Below are 16,020 nucleotides of genomic sequence, written 5' to 3'. Positions count from 1 at the left end.
ATGTCTGGACATTCTTTTCCCTTTGTTCATGTGGCTCTAATCAAGCGTGATTTTATTAACGTCCCTAACCATTATTTAAATGACTGATGTCAAAGCAAATGATTGCCATAAAGATGGGATTCTCAATGGAACATATTTTGTGGAGGATCGATTTGACACACCAACATTGTTCTAACAAGTCAGATCGATACAGTCTGCATTTGTGTAGGACAAAAACACCTGAATTTGTTACGATAATAACATCATTAACAACAGAGACACCAGGCTCTGTGCACCAGGAGCCACCTGTGCCACATCATTGATCTATCATGTCTGGCTCTGATTGAAATTCACTGCCTGTCTTTGGATGCGCTCTGAGAAGGAGACAGAGGCCCGCGGAGCCTCCTCTCCATCTCTCCCCCTTACAGGCCCTATTTGTGGCCTTCTATCCTCGCTTGCCTGTGACAGCTCAATAAATTGGACAATTGGATAACAAATGTATTTCTGTGATGTCCACATCGTTGGGATACGGGCCATGCTAGGCCGCACCTGGAGTAATGGCCTGCCAGGTAATCCCATTCACACAGGAAGCTGCTGCGAAAGCGGCCCACAGTCTCTGGCTGGGACAGAAAAAGAAGAGAAAGCATTACCCACCATCTGGGACATTAAAACACCACCACGTGTAGCTTACATGTCACTGTGACTAATACCAGTAGACACAGTAACATCCCCAGATATTGTGTGCTGTGTATATATCCCTGTCGGTTGAGGAGGTAGATGTTAAGCATGCTAAAAGGTTGAAAGCAAATCACAGAGGATATCACTCAAGGTGGTTCATTTTTGATAAATCAATTGACATAAAAATGGATGGAATGTTACTTTGAATTGTCAAATGTAATAGCAACAGTTCTCAATTAAAATTCATAACAATTATTTGTTTTTTAAATATTAAATATTGAGTTTCTAAATGCTTTTAATTATTTCAGATTGGAGGAAAGTGTCCAAGTTAGTAAATGACTGGAATTCAGGATGGTTCAACACATCTCCCTCCCAGCCTGTCAGATGGAAGCAGTGTAATTGTATTGGCTGAAAAGGAATAACACATTTCTAAAACTAAGGTTCTTCAGGTCTTTTCAATAACATGACTGAATAGAAATGTCAAGGGGCACAACAAGCATTGTATAGTATGCTGGCAAAGTCATTTCTTCAAGGCAAATTATTTAAGTGCAGTGCAATCAAACTCTGTTGATGATGGAAAGGTTGCTCAGTCCGCAACATCACAAAGCTTTGTTAATGTCTGGAATACAGCTCTTTGAGCACTCTCTCTAGACTATTTAGTATTTTATTAGGATTTCCATTAGCTGTTGCCAAGGCAGCAGCTACTCTTCCTAGGGTTATCCTGGGGTCCAAACAAGAAGGATGCAGAGTAGAGGAACATACTTTCTTTTCAGATTAGCTCGTGCCCTTAGGCCCAAGGTTATCCATTTCCGCATCACAGGACAAACTAATTGAAAAACTTAGCATTTGACACTGTGCCTTTGAAAGAATCACATTGTATTTTTATAGGTAATATTCACTCTCCGCACATGACCGGCCTCTCAAATGTTTTACTTTCTGTCTTCAAACTAAATCCTTCACCTGCCTGATGTTCAGATCTTTTTTTAGTCTCAAGTTGAATGCAGAGGAACAGGAAGAGTGTAATGTGTTATGCTGTTTTATTACCGCAGGATGACACTGCAATGTTTTCAGGACAATTAAGACCTCTTAGATGTAAATTCACGTTTTGGGGACCTGCGTGGTTCTGGTACCGGTTCCGGCCGACATTTTCGCTTATAAATCGATCTATGGACACCATAAATCGTAATGCCTTGCACTGAGCTGTAGCCTTGATTCTCACGGACACAGGACTACTGAACATTTTTATAGCTAAACCAAGATAGACCACAGCCCGTCGTTTCAAATGGGAACAACAGTGATAGTGGGCAGAACTAGCAAGGAGCTGGGCAGAGCCAAGCACAAGCTTGCTATATCCTATTGGTTCATTTTAGCATACATTTGCATATTTCCGGTAGGGAACGTGTACTCTGTGAAGTGCACATGTGCAATGACTCAATTCGCCTTTGCACTACTTCTAAACCAGGTGTGCTCAAGCTTCTTTGACGTGAGATCTACTTTGCCAGCCTGATGAGATCTACCAGTCTCTAAATCTAAACCAACCAACAAAATATAAGAAACGCAACACACCACTGAGTATGGACTTGCTGCTGTGATACCTATTTGATATCCAAATATAATGTGGACCAATAACATGTTTTCCACAAATAAGTGCAACTAATTTAATTTCCTACCTTAGTGTGACCTTTGGCATGGGGTGGAGGCAATTAGTTTTTCATAGTCAGGGCTGGAGCAGCTTGTTGCAAGTCTCATGCAGGCAACAAGGTGGTCATCAGTCATAGCAGATCTGTGCTTGGACTTTATTATCCTCATGTGAGAAAATGCAGACTCAGAGAGGTAGGTTGATCCACAAAGGGCTGATAAGTTGAGAGCACATCTTCTAGCAGTAGCTCCCAGAACTCTTCCTTCATCTCAGTGGCTGCCCTGGATTTCAGCTGAATGTCAATTTGAAGGGTGAGAATTTCAGTTTCTGCTATAGTTGCGTTCAACTGAAAAAGTGATCCCATTTTGGAGGCAATGACTTCCACATTTATGTCTGTGCCAAATGGAAAGAACATATAAGTGGCAATAGGCTCAAACGATGCAAAGGCATGGTTGCCTTTTCCTTGCAGCTCTACATTCAATTCATTAAGCATGCAAGTTAGGTCAGTGAGAAAAACTAAATCCAGGAGCCACTGTGTGTCCTCTAGCTGTGCATATTCTGCACAACTCACTGAATCTCCCTAAAAATGTACCTCGGCTCAGCCACCGCACATCTGTGTGCAGCAGCAGGTCTGTGTGCTCCGCTTCAGTCTCTTCTAAGTGAGCGCGAAATAGCCTCCACTGTAGGCTTCTTTGCTCGAATAGAACACACAATCTTCATTGCAACATCCATCACCCCTTTCATGTTTAACATCTTCCCGCACAAAGCTTGCTGATGAATTACGCAGTGATAACTAAGAAAGTCAGGGAAAGAATCATTCCGTTTGCACAATGCAACGAACCCACTAATGCGGCCTACCATAGCAGGTGCCTGATAGTGTAATTTCATTATTCCAATATGTTTTTATTAATTGAATTCACTAGTCTATTTTATGAGAATTTGTAAGATTCTTATTTGCACAAAATAGACAGAGACCAGTCTTATCAAAAATAGATAATAGGCATTTATTCTCGGAGCGCGCTGCCATGTAACCACGAACAACAGTTTATATACAAAATATGACGTCATAGGTTATAAAATATTATTTCTCCCAACAGTTCAAAAGTTAATTCGGGATAAACCTGAAGTTTTTATCCATCACCATTCAGCAGACAGTTCCAGCTAATGGAAAACCTAAGAAAACACACACTGCCTTATCTAAACATCCCAGAGCTAAGTTGAGTCAGTTCAACCATAGGTTAAACAGGTGATGCACCTGGTAATTAAAACTTAGCTCCACTGGCAGAGAACCTGGAAAACTTGACAAACAATGTTAGCCTACAGACAACATTTGAAAGCAAGGTAAAAACTAAATGGCATTGTATATTATGTTGTGCTTACCTGTCTAGTAACACTGTAATTACTCTTGTAACAACATAGTAATTTAATGATTGCTTTGTTCTGGCATAGCAATGGAGTTCAGCATGTTGTTCGGCATATTATTAGATGAAAAACTAAAATTCTCGGGTACAACGGGATTTGAACCAACATTTCTCTGCTTTTTGGACAGCTTGGAATCATACTGTTCTTTTAAAATAGACATATTTTATTGAATCACTGAAGATTTCTAGTTGTTACAAAGACTCAAAGCTTGCTTGACAAATGGCTCTGACATTTCTTACCCTCTCTTTTCAATCATCAACAGAATATTACTTTATGAGTATACTATTACTAAGCTACTATATGAAAACTGTTTTTTTATGTTCATTGTATGGATGTTTTTGAGTTACACTTCCACATCAGTCCATTCCACGTCAGTCCATTTCCATTTGATCTCACCTGAGATCTGCACCTGCCAATCTTATACCAATTGGTTTCAAACCAGGGGTTGGAAACGGTTCAGGGAACAGAACTGAAAACCAGAAAATAACAAAAATGTTCAAGGAACAGCATCAGAACCGGGAACGAAAGTGATCTATACTGTTCAAGAACATAACCATTATTTTAAAAGCATGGGAACCGGTAAACAATGTTATTTTACATTCTGGGCATTTTTTCCCATCCCACAAAAAAAACGCAACAAAGCGCCTATGCAAAGCCCTCACTCTGTCACTCAGAAACTTATTCCAGTGGCTTCCTACCAGCTGAAAATCTTTGCCAGTGTGTGTGGTCACAAGCATTACAAGGATGATGCAGAAATCAGGGAGAGAGATTTTGATTTACAGAAGAATGGATTAACTCTTTCAATGTTAGTTAAGGATACTATAGTTATTATGTTTCACATTGGATTTATTAACTACGAAAAGGTAATTATTTTAAAGCTGGTGCCGCTCTGCACACACAAGCTTCTCAAGCTTACTCTCAGAAGTTCAAAGACATTCAAAGCTCCTTCATAGAAGCAGCTCCTCCGTTGGTATAATTCTGTGGGCCTAATTCAGATACTGTAGCTAACTCATGTCATAACAAGATACCCAGCGCTTCAAGCCAAGCCTCCACCTGCTCTCACTCTCTCCCGCAAAATTTCAGTCGCATCTCACGCCCTACACTTGTCTGTCCAATGCATGTAAACAACTATTGCTTGCCTGTTCCATATAGAAAGCTCCTCAATCCACAATGATTGGTGAAGTGATTTATTGTTGAGCTAAATGTTAAAAAAAAAATCTTTCAAAGGTTTAAAGGGAAACGAAAGGAAAAATATAAAGCAGTATTGTAGTACTCCAGACCGGGACCACATATTGAGGGTCTTGGTCTTGTCTTGGTGCCAGATACATTTTTTTGTCCCAATTTCCTTGACTCGCTGGTAGGGAAGAGTAGGGGAAATGTTGGAAAGTTGCACGCTCGCTATTAGTAAAGGTGAAACGGGGAAATTGTAACAGTCTTCATATCTATCTATATCTATCTATTTATATCTATCTATCTATACAGTGCCTTGCAAAAGTATTCGGCCCCCTTGAACTTTGGACCTTTTGCCACATTTCAGGCTTCAAACAGAAAGATATAAAACTGTATTTTTTTTGTGAAGAATCAACAACAAGTGGGACACAATCATGAAGTGGAACGACATTTATTGGATATTTCAAACTTTTTTAACAAATCAACAACTGAAAAACTGGGCGTGCAAAATTATTCAGCCCCCTTAAGTTAATACTTTGTAGCGCCACCTTTTGCTGCGATTACAGCTGTAAGTCGCTTGGGGTATGTCTCTATCAGTTTTCCACATCGAGAGACTGAAATGTTTTCCCATTCCTCCTTGCAAAACAGCTCGAGCTCAGTGAGGTTGGATGGAGAGCATTTGTGAACAGCAGTTTTCAGTTCTTTCCACAGATTCTCGATTGGATTCAGGTCTGGACTTTGACTGGGCCATTCTAACACCTGGATATGTTTATTTTTGAACCATTCCATTGTAGATTTTGCTTTATGTTTTGGATCATTGTCTTGTTGGAAGACAAATCTCCGTCCCAGTCTCAGGTCTTTTGCAGACTCCATCAGGTTTTCTTCCAGAATGATCCTGTATTTGGCTCCATCCATCTTCCCATCAATTTTAACCATCTTCCCTGTCCCTGCTGAAGAAAAACAGGCCCAAACCATGATGCTGCCACCACCATGTTTGACAGTGGGGATGGTGTGTTCAGCTGTGTTGCTTTTACGCCAAACATAACGTTTTGCATTGTTGCCAAAAAGTTCAATTTTGGTTTCATCTGACCAGAGCACCTTCTTCTACATGTTTGGTGTGTCTCCCAGGTGGCTTGTGGCAAACTTTAAACAACACTTTTTATGGATATCTTTAAGAAATGGCTTTCTTCTTGCCACTCTTCCATAAAGGCCAGATTTGTGCAATATACGACTGATTGTTGTCCTATGGACAGAGTCTCCCACCTCAGCTGTAGATCTCTGCAGTTCACCCAGAGTGATCATGGGCCTCTTGGCTGCATCTCTGATCAGTCTTCTCCTTGTTTGAGTTGAAAGTTTAGAGGGACGGCCAGGTCTTGGTAGATTTGCAGTGGTCTGATACTCCTTCCATTTCAATATTATCGCTTGCACAGTGCTCCTTGGGATGTTTATAGCTTGGGAAATATTTTTGTATCCAAATCCGGCTTTAAACTTCTTCACAACAGTATCTCGGACCTGCCTGGTGTGTTCCTTGTTCTTCATGATGCTCTCTGCGCTTTTGACGGACCTCTGAGACTATCACAGTGCAGGTACATTTATACGGAGACTTGATTACACACAGGTGGATTGTATTTCTCATCATTAGTCATTTAGGTCAACATTGGATCATTCAGAGATCCTCACTTAACTTCTGGAGAGAGTTTGCTGCACTGAAAGTAAAGGGGCTGAATAATTTTGCACGCCCAATTTTTCAGTTTTTGATTTGTTAAAAAAGTTTGAAATATCCAATAAATGTCGTTCCACTTCATGATTGTGTCCCACTTGTTGTTGATTCTTCACAAAAAATACAGTTTTATATCTTTATGTTTGAAGCCTGAAATGTGGCAAACGGTCGCAAAGTTCAAGAGGGTCGAATACTTTCGCAAGGCACTGTATCTATCTATAGACATGTTTGCACAGTGGCGAACCTATTGGACCTAGGCCTCCAGTGTGTGACAGGCTCATGATGCTGAAAGGACAGCAACCACAATACCAGCGCGCTCATGTAGGAGAGTGCACTTTTTGTAAAACACAAAGGGCCAGTGGTGTAGTGGAGGCTATACGCAGGCAAGCCTTATACCCACTTTTATTTTCAGTGGGCATTGCCTATAATCCCATATGTTGCGTATCAAAGTAGTATGGTGGAGGTATACGATTTATTAATGATGTAGTACAATAGAGAAATCATGCACAAAGTATCCTACACAATCGCAAAGCACATCAAATATATTAACATGTGTGCAGCACACATACCTGTAGCCTAGTTTCAGCGGAATATAATCTGCAGACAGCAAGAGCGCTGTCATGTCTTTGGCTATGCCGGATTAAGTGATATGACATGCTATTCTATAAAATAATTTCTCCGTAATTAATATCACCTGATTGAGCTAATCATGTAAATGTAATTAATTAGAGAGTCGGGCACCACGAAAAAAAACATTTATACAGCTGTTATCTTCCGAATAAACTCTTAAAGACCTAGTAATATTTTACATCAATAGCAGTCAATATTAATCCTCATCTTAATTCAGTCTCATCTGAAAATTGTAAAGTCTTGGTTATCTGCATGAACCCTGACTAACAATGTGAATCAGCAATACAAAATTGGGTTTAATTATTTATTTACTAAATACCTAACTAATCACACAGAATTACACATACACATAATTAAATCATAACTTGATTACAAATTACGTCATAATGGAAAACATCCCTAGCGGGCGGAACAGATATGACAGCTTGTTACACAAAGGAAAAGGGCTGGATTTGAGTGAAAGAGCGGGAAGACTGAGGGACACAGGGAGAAGCTGTGCGATCGTAAATACAGTATCTGATGCATTCTAAATTACCGCTCATTTGGAAAAGGAAAATGCAATAAATATTTACTCTGAGCTGCGCTTCGGTAGGTTGGTGGTAGATGGAAGGCCGTGTTGCCAAAACGAGTCCTTCGAAGAATGTCTCTGGTTGTCAATTGCATACGTTGTAGTAACGTCGTTGGGTGATAGACGGGATAGTCTGTCTGCTCCTTCCTAACCCTCATTGCATCTGCTGTTGCTAACTCAATGGCTAGGAGGTATCACACCTGTAGGGAATAAGAGTTCAAAGTTCATACCATTCGCAACCAAAGCTCACGCTGATGTTGGCTTCGTTCTGTATTTATCATCTGAACCATTCTGACATAGGACTGTCGTCCTACATCCTCGGAACAGGAGGTTCTATTGTCATCAAGGGATTATATAGGAAGGGAGAGGAGGGCGTGTTTGAAAGGTTTTATAGCCCATGTCCCTTCACAGGGGCGGGCCACTGATTGAGCAGAGCCCTGTCTTATGAAAACCCAAATCTCACATTTTAGAAGCTAAAATTACATTTCATCCCATCACGAATAATTTCATATTCAACCATTTAAATTGAACAACAATTCCATGTGAATCCGATAACTCTGATGTTTAGACTTTCCACTGTAGAGTTTATGTCATCTTATCATTGATGAGAATGTCTCACATGACAACCGAACTGACAACACATTCATTAAGTACCACCGCATATGTTCCATTGGTCGGATTAGCAGAATATAGTTCATTTCCCCCCACTTTCTGACGTTCCCAGAATCTCTATGTTAACCAAAGGTTTTGCAAATGTAACCTCAGTAGGGTAGAGAGAGGAAAAAGGGGGGAAGAGGTATTTATGACTGTCATAAACCTATCCCCCAGGCCAAGTCATGACAGCGCTCAGCTCTCAACTGGTTGTCACAAGAAGCAGCTCAGACGGATGACGTAGGTAGCCGGTAAGCAGGAAAGACGTTTCAATAGATGATATCTACCAGTAAATACTAACTAAGGCAACAATTAGTATGCAAGCCAGGAATTGAAAAAGTGTGGTCCTTAGTCTTGGTTAGTTGGCTATTTGCAATGTCCAATTCAGTCATCATGCACTGTTTGCATAAACATTTCTAAAGGCTTTCCCAAAAAAACCTTCTGATTAAATGTTGACTGCAATGTAGGCCTACCTGACAGAAGGATATAATGCTGATTTGTATCAATGGGGAGGGCATTTGTTTTGCTAAAAACAAAAAAAATGGCTACTGATGTGGTTTAGCAGTGGTGTCATTTTTTTTAATAAAAAATATTTAAAATCTAAAAAATCTCTAGGAAAACATAGTGTTTTTCACACAGGACGCCTTTATTCACACAGGAACCACTTCTCCAGGCCCGGCTACACCACTGCATAGGGCTGATGGAAAGACAGTAGTCCATTCATATAATAAGCCAGTAGGTCCCAATCACAAGAATACAAAAACACAACCATTAGGCTAAGCATTTCCCAAACAAAATGTACAACTATTACTTCCCATTTCAAAAAAACATTTCACGTTTAGCACAGCTGATCTAAAGTTTAAATGCAACAATGTTTCACACAGAAGTTATTTTCAAAGAGATAGCTAACAACAGTTCCACTCACCAGATGATGATAATTTTAAACGTAACTTCTTGTTGAAAGTTAGTCTTCAAAGGGGAGAAGCTAACAAATTAGCAACAACATCCTCTTCAATAACACTTGCTGCTACAGCCGCTGCAAACTAGTCTACAACAAAAGCTAGCTAGCTAGACCGTGGGAAAACTACTGCTCGCTATTGCACAGTGACCTGTTGGCCTTCGAGCTGTTGGTCAATGTGAATTGTTGGTTCCACTGTCACTCCAAAATGTTGCCCTAATGCAGTTGAATGGCAGATGCCTTCTGTCAAGCTTCTGATGACCTAGCCAATGGCTGGCTTAGCTAGGGAGATTTATCTTCCCAGAGACCACCAAAGAAAAATCCTGATTGGATCTTTTTTTCACTTGTGTTAACTTTTTCCTTTCTAACAAAAATTGAAGAGATTAAATCAGAACATCATTGAAAATATTAATATCATTATTATTATTTATATTATTTTAGAATTCCTTTGCCCTTCTCTGAAGGTGTAGAAGGCCCTCATTGTTCACCACTGTGTTTGGGTTAATAATAATGTGTGGCTCTATTTTCCCCCAGCATGCATTTTTTCACTATTCTGAATGTCTAAAAAATCCATATGTTGTTCTGAAATATACACACAGAAATACTGGACATTTTGAACTGTAATTATGGTGATGATTTGACAAAATTACAATCATGGTATTAAATTGGACTCTCATTTTTCTGGTCTCTGTCTTGACTCGGTCTCGGACCTGTCGTCCCCTCCCGGTCTAGGTCTTGACTCTGCCTTTGTGTAACTGTTGTTGTTTTGCCATGCTCTTGCTCTCTCTAAACTCATGCAGCGATAGCTATTCAGCTCACTGTGAGTCATGGACCCATTTAAGAAGAATCTTGGAGCCATTATGGTGGTATTACTAGGCAACAGTGTTTTTTCAGATGGTGCAGCGAGGCAGAGGTAGGGCAGAATGAATCAACAGGGCAGGTCTGAAGGGAAATATTACAGGGAAGGAGTTGCCTGGCAAACAAGAGGGATGGCATTAGGGTTCAAGCCAGAGGTGGGACCAAGTCACTCTTTTTTGAGTCACAAGTAAAGTTTGTATTTTCCACTTTAAAATTGGAGACTTGATTTGCCTTAACGAAAAAAGAATCAAGCTCAACAAAAAATGTCAGTTAATTATAATCCATATAATAATTCACATTTCCTGTTGCTGCATGATTATTTTCCTGCTGTAGCAAATTGGCTCAATTTAAGATCCTACCTCTGTACAACCAAGTACAGTCTCAAGTCACGTGACTCATGTCCACACCTCTGATTCACGGAGCTTCTCTGATGGAGCCTGGGTAAGGAGGGAATAGAGGAGGAGGAGGAGGAGGAGAGAGATTGAGGGAAACTGGCTTTGTCAAACCACACGTGTTAGAGGAAGGTTTGGGGGGATAATGAATGAGTCAGTTCGCCCCTCACTGTCCGCCAACATAGACCCTCTTATGGACCCTTAGCATTAATTTGTTATAACTAGAGGATATGGACCTGTTGAATCCACTTTTTCAATACACCTTGGGTTGTAAATTTGATTGGACTCTTGAAAACCTGTGGTATCCTTGGGCTATGAATGTCTACCCTTTTGTGTAGGATGGTTTAGGATGCTCATATCCCTCTCCAGCCCACACATAGTGTTGTTCATAACCCACCCCTTCTCAGCCCACACAGGCTAGCTGAGTATCTTAGGGAACAGGAGAGAGGAGACTTCCACCTTCTGTCTTGTCCTTTACTCTTTCCATCTCTCTTTTGATCTTTCTTTTGAGCGCTCTCTCTCATTCAGACTCATTTCCTATCTGCTTCATTTATTCATCATACTACCCATCTATTCTTTATCATTTCAGTCAACTGAAATGATCATGTCATAGCTGACTCTTTTTTTCATTCTTCTTTTCCCTGCCAACTTTTCCTCTCGTCACTCTCTTTTCTCATTCTCTCCTGGTCAATTTCACACTCTCTCATCACGTACAGAGCAATATAATCTAATCATAATCACAAGCACCACAGATTATTTGATTCTGATTGAATCTCAAAAGGAAGGTGCATTTCCAGCAAAGGAATGTATTTGTCCCGTAGTTGTTGATCACCAAAGGGATTGATTGTTACGCCTGTGTTTTTTCTAATCTAAGCGGAGTGCTGTGTTCCCTGGACAGTGAGCTGTCCACAGTGATGACCGGAGAGCATGCTCCCTGCATGGGGCCTTCCCTCTCTAGCTGGTGGGTGAGAAGCTGCTGGCCCTTATGTAACATTATGATAGTAGTGACTCAAGACTGAGTGGTATCACATGTTCAGCAGTGTGTGAGGGGACAGTAATCTCAGGCACAAGCTGTCCTGAGCAAATGGCCTGTGGACACTGACATCCTCATTTTTAAAATTTCAAAGCATTAGAAGCTGGGAGCAATCCAACTGGAGAATGGAACTTCCAACCTTCTGAACCTGAAGTTCATGTAACTTTTATTTAACTAGGCAAGTCAGTTAAGAACAAATTCTTATTTATAATGACGGCCTACCCCGTCCAAACCCTAGCGACGCTGGGCCAATTGTGCGCCACCCTGTGGGACTCCCAATCACAGCCAGTTGTGATACACCCTGGAATCGAACCAGGGTCTGTAGTGATGTCTCTAGCACTGAGATGCAGTGCATTAGACTGCTTTGCCACTCTGGAGACCCAGTAAGCACATTAGCTACAGTCCCTTGGAAGTGCTCATAGGTGCAGATTCCGACTTAAGAAATGTATGTCTTCCCTAGCACTTCTCATTAGATGGAATTCAGACTTACATTATGCAGGTGCGTAATGGGCTTTGCAGGCGTGGTTCCCTTGCGCACGCTGAATACATTTAATTCAACTGCTGAAAACCCTCCCACTTGCTGGCCAACAGATTTTCTTGTGGAGTTTTCATTCAATAGGGTTTTCAGTACATTTATCTTAAGCCATCTCTTTAAATATGATATACCTTTCATTTAAATTTTGAGAACAGAATACATTGAGAACAGGTTCAGAATATAGGGATCAATGATGTACATATTCGTCTCCGTTTCAGCACCAACTGGAAGATAAAGAAATATTCTGATTTTGTAGATTATTTAGGCACATTTTTGGATTTGGAACGTATGCATGAATCATAAAATAAAACAGGTTTGGAGAGCCTTTACGCAAAAAAATATATTTCCTTTGAGTGAGAGGTTATTTCCCTGGCACCACACTCCCAGGGCCCTCACCTTCTCTTTGTAGGCTATCTCATCATTGTTGGTAATCAGGTCTACTATTGTTGTGTCGTCTGCAAACTTGATGATTGAGTTGGAGGCGTACATGGCCACCAGTCATGGGTGAACAGGAAGTACAGGAGGAGGCTGAGCACGCACCCTGGTGGGGCCCCTGTGTTGAGGATCAGCGAACTGGAGGTGTTGTTTCCTACCTTCACCACTGGGGGTGGCCCGTCAGGAAGTCCAGGACCCAATTGCAAAGGGTGGGGTTGAGACTCAGGGCCTCAAGCTTAATGATGAGCTTGGAGGGTACTATGGTGTTGAATGCCGAGCTATAGTCAATGAACAACATTCTTACATAGGTATTCCTCTTGTCCAGATGGGATAGGGCAGTGAGTAGTGCAATGGCAATTGCATCTTCTGTGGATGTATCGGGGCGGTAAGCAAATTGAAGGGGGTCTAGGGTGTCAGGTAAGGTGGAGGTGATATGATCCTTAACTAGCCTCTCAAAGCACTTCATGATGACAGAAGTGAGTGCCACGGGGCGATAGTCATTTAGTCCAGTTAGCTTCACTTTCTTGGGAACAGGAACAATGGTGGCCATCGTGAAGCAAGTGGGGGCAGCAGACTCGGATAGGGAGAGATTGAATATTTCTGTAAACACTCCAGCCAGCTGGTCTGCGCATCTTCTGAGGACGCGGCAAGGGATTCTGTCTGGGCCGGCAGCCGTGGTAATGGATTGAGGGGGAATATACACAGCTTTGACTATAACCGAAGATAATTATCTTGGGAGGTAATACGGTCGGCATTTGATTGTGAGGTATTCTAGGTCGGTTGAACAAAAGGACTTGAGTTTCGGTATGTTATCACAATCACACCATGAGTGGTGAATCATGAAACATACCCTGCCGCCTTTCTTCTTCCCAGGGAATTCTTTATTCCTGTCGGCACGATGTACTGAGAACCCAGCTGGCTGTATGGACAAAGACAGTATATCCCGAGAGAGCCATGTTTCAGTGAAACAGAGTATGTTACAATCCCTGATGTCTCTCTGGAAGGAGATTCTCGCCTTGAGCTTGTCCACTTCATTATCCAGAGACGGAACGTTAGCGAGTAGTATACTCGGAAGCAGTGGATGGTGTGCATGCCTCCTGAGTCGGACTAGATATCCACTCCAAATACCTCTTCTCTACCGGTGGTGTTTTGGATCAGCCTCTGGAATTAGTTCAATTGCCCTGGGGGGTATGAACAAAGGATCCAATTCGTGAAAGCTGTATTCCCGGTTGTAATGTTGGTGAGTTACCGTCGCTCGAATGTCCAAAAGTTATTTCCGGCTGTATGTAATAACACAAAATATTTCTTGGGCTAATAATGTCAGAAATAACACACAAAAAGAAAACACTGCAAAGTTGCTTAAGGTAGGAGCTAGAAGCAAAGCTGCCTTGTCTGTCGAAGTCAACTTGCTTGTTTAAGCTATGGTTTACATAGCATTACTTTCTGTAATTATACATTAATACATTACTTTCTGTAATTATGTAGAACAGCATTAGGCCACAGACTCTATGTGAAGGTCTGATAAACGAGTCCCCATGCATTTTTAAAAACCTTTTAGTCATTACGCAGATTCTCTTATCCAGAGTGACTTACAGTTAGTGCATTCATCTTAAGGTAGCTTTTTTTTATGTAACATTGTCTTAAAGCTCTCTCCCTCATCTAACTACCACTGTGGATGAATGTCTCAACTCCTCAGCTCCTGACAACGTATTCCCAAATGTCTCGTGTGACACTCGCACTTTCCACATGCCTCCGTCATCGCCTCGCTTTTGTGGGAATGAATCAGCGATTTAGGGCTTTGAAATCGTAACAGACAGATACAAAGAGCATTGCAATTGTGTGTAATTATGAATGAGTAAGACCATTGTCTGCCAGATTGATGGCCATCATGGGCAGACAGAGATACAGCAAAAGATATTGTATTGAAAGTAGAGAGAGAGAGACGGAGGCACTCTGGTAATAGGAACCAGGCTTCACATGTGTCATTGCCTTCACTCACGTGCCCACCACCATCAAACAGCATTGGATCTGCTTCAAAACAAAAGAGCCAGTGAGCTCAAATAGCCTAGTGCCTTTGCATGCTTTACTAAATTGCTTCTCCCTTGTCTTCACTGTGTCTATCATTCAGATGCACTCAGTTCACTCATTGGACATGCTGCTGATGATTCACCCTGTATATGCTTGTCATTAGGGTACAAATATATTCCAGTATACAAACAAGCACACTCACATAGATCTACAAGCTCATATACACTCACACGCGGACACACACACAAACACACACACAAACGCACACACACACACACACACACACACACACACACACACACACACACACACACACACACACACACACACACACACACACACACACACACACACACACGCACACACACACACACAGGCGCACATACAAGTAACTGCCTAAATAAAGGAAACACCAACATCAAGTGTCTTAATAGGGCATTGGGCCACCATGAGCCTCCAGGACAGCTTCAATTTGTCTTGGCATAGATTCTACAAGTGTCTGGAACTCTATTGGAGGGATGTGACACCATTCTTCCACAAGAAATTCCATAATTTGGTGTTTTGTTGATGGGGGTGGAAAACGCTGTCTCAGACACCGCTCCAGAATCTCCCATAAGTGTTCAATTGGGTTGAGATCTGGTGACTGAGAAACACACACACACCCTTTAAACCCCCTATGCTCCTTGAGACACCTCTTTCATGGTCACTGAGATGACTTCTAGCCATGGAGGCCAAAATATTGGGGAACTGGGCATTGTTATACATGACCCGAAACATGATGGGATGTTCATTGCTTAATTAACTCAGGAATGAAATGTATTAGAGATCTGATAAACAGCATGCAGTATATGCTGTTAAACTTCAGACATAAATAAACTACTGTAACACAACTTTTGCCATGCATTTCCATGCACTCTGAATGAATGTGATTCTGACTGTGACTCCAGCTGAATGTGATTCTGACTGTGACTCTGGCTGAATGTGATTCTGACTGTGACTCCGGCTGAATGTGATTCTGACTGTGACTCTGGCTGAATGTGATTCTGACTGTGACTCCGGCTGAATGTGATTCTGACTGTGACTCCGGCTGAATGTGATTCTGACTGTGACTCCGGCTGAATGTGATTCTGACTGTGACTCCGGCTGAATGTGATTCTGACTGTGACTCTGGCTGAATGTGATTCTGACTGTGACTCCGGCTGAATGTGATTCTGACTGTGACTCGGGCTGAATGTGATTCTGACTGTGACTCTGGCTGAATGTGATTCTGACTGTGACTCGGGCTGAATGTGATTCTGACTGTGACTCTGGCTGAATGTGATTC

The sequence above is a fragment of the Oncorhynchus mykiss genome, chromosome 25 (genome assembly GCF_057628025.1).
Source record: "Oncorhynchus mykiss isolate SJ-2025 chromosome 25, ASM5762802v1, whole genome shotgun sequence".
Classification (NCBI taxonomy): domain Eukaryota; kingdom Metazoa; phylum Chordata; class Actinopteri; order Salmoniformes; family Salmonidae; genus Oncorhynchus; species Oncorhynchus mykiss.
The sequence above is the reverse complement of the archived record's forward strand: the minus strand, read 5'-3'. Positions refer to the sequence as shown.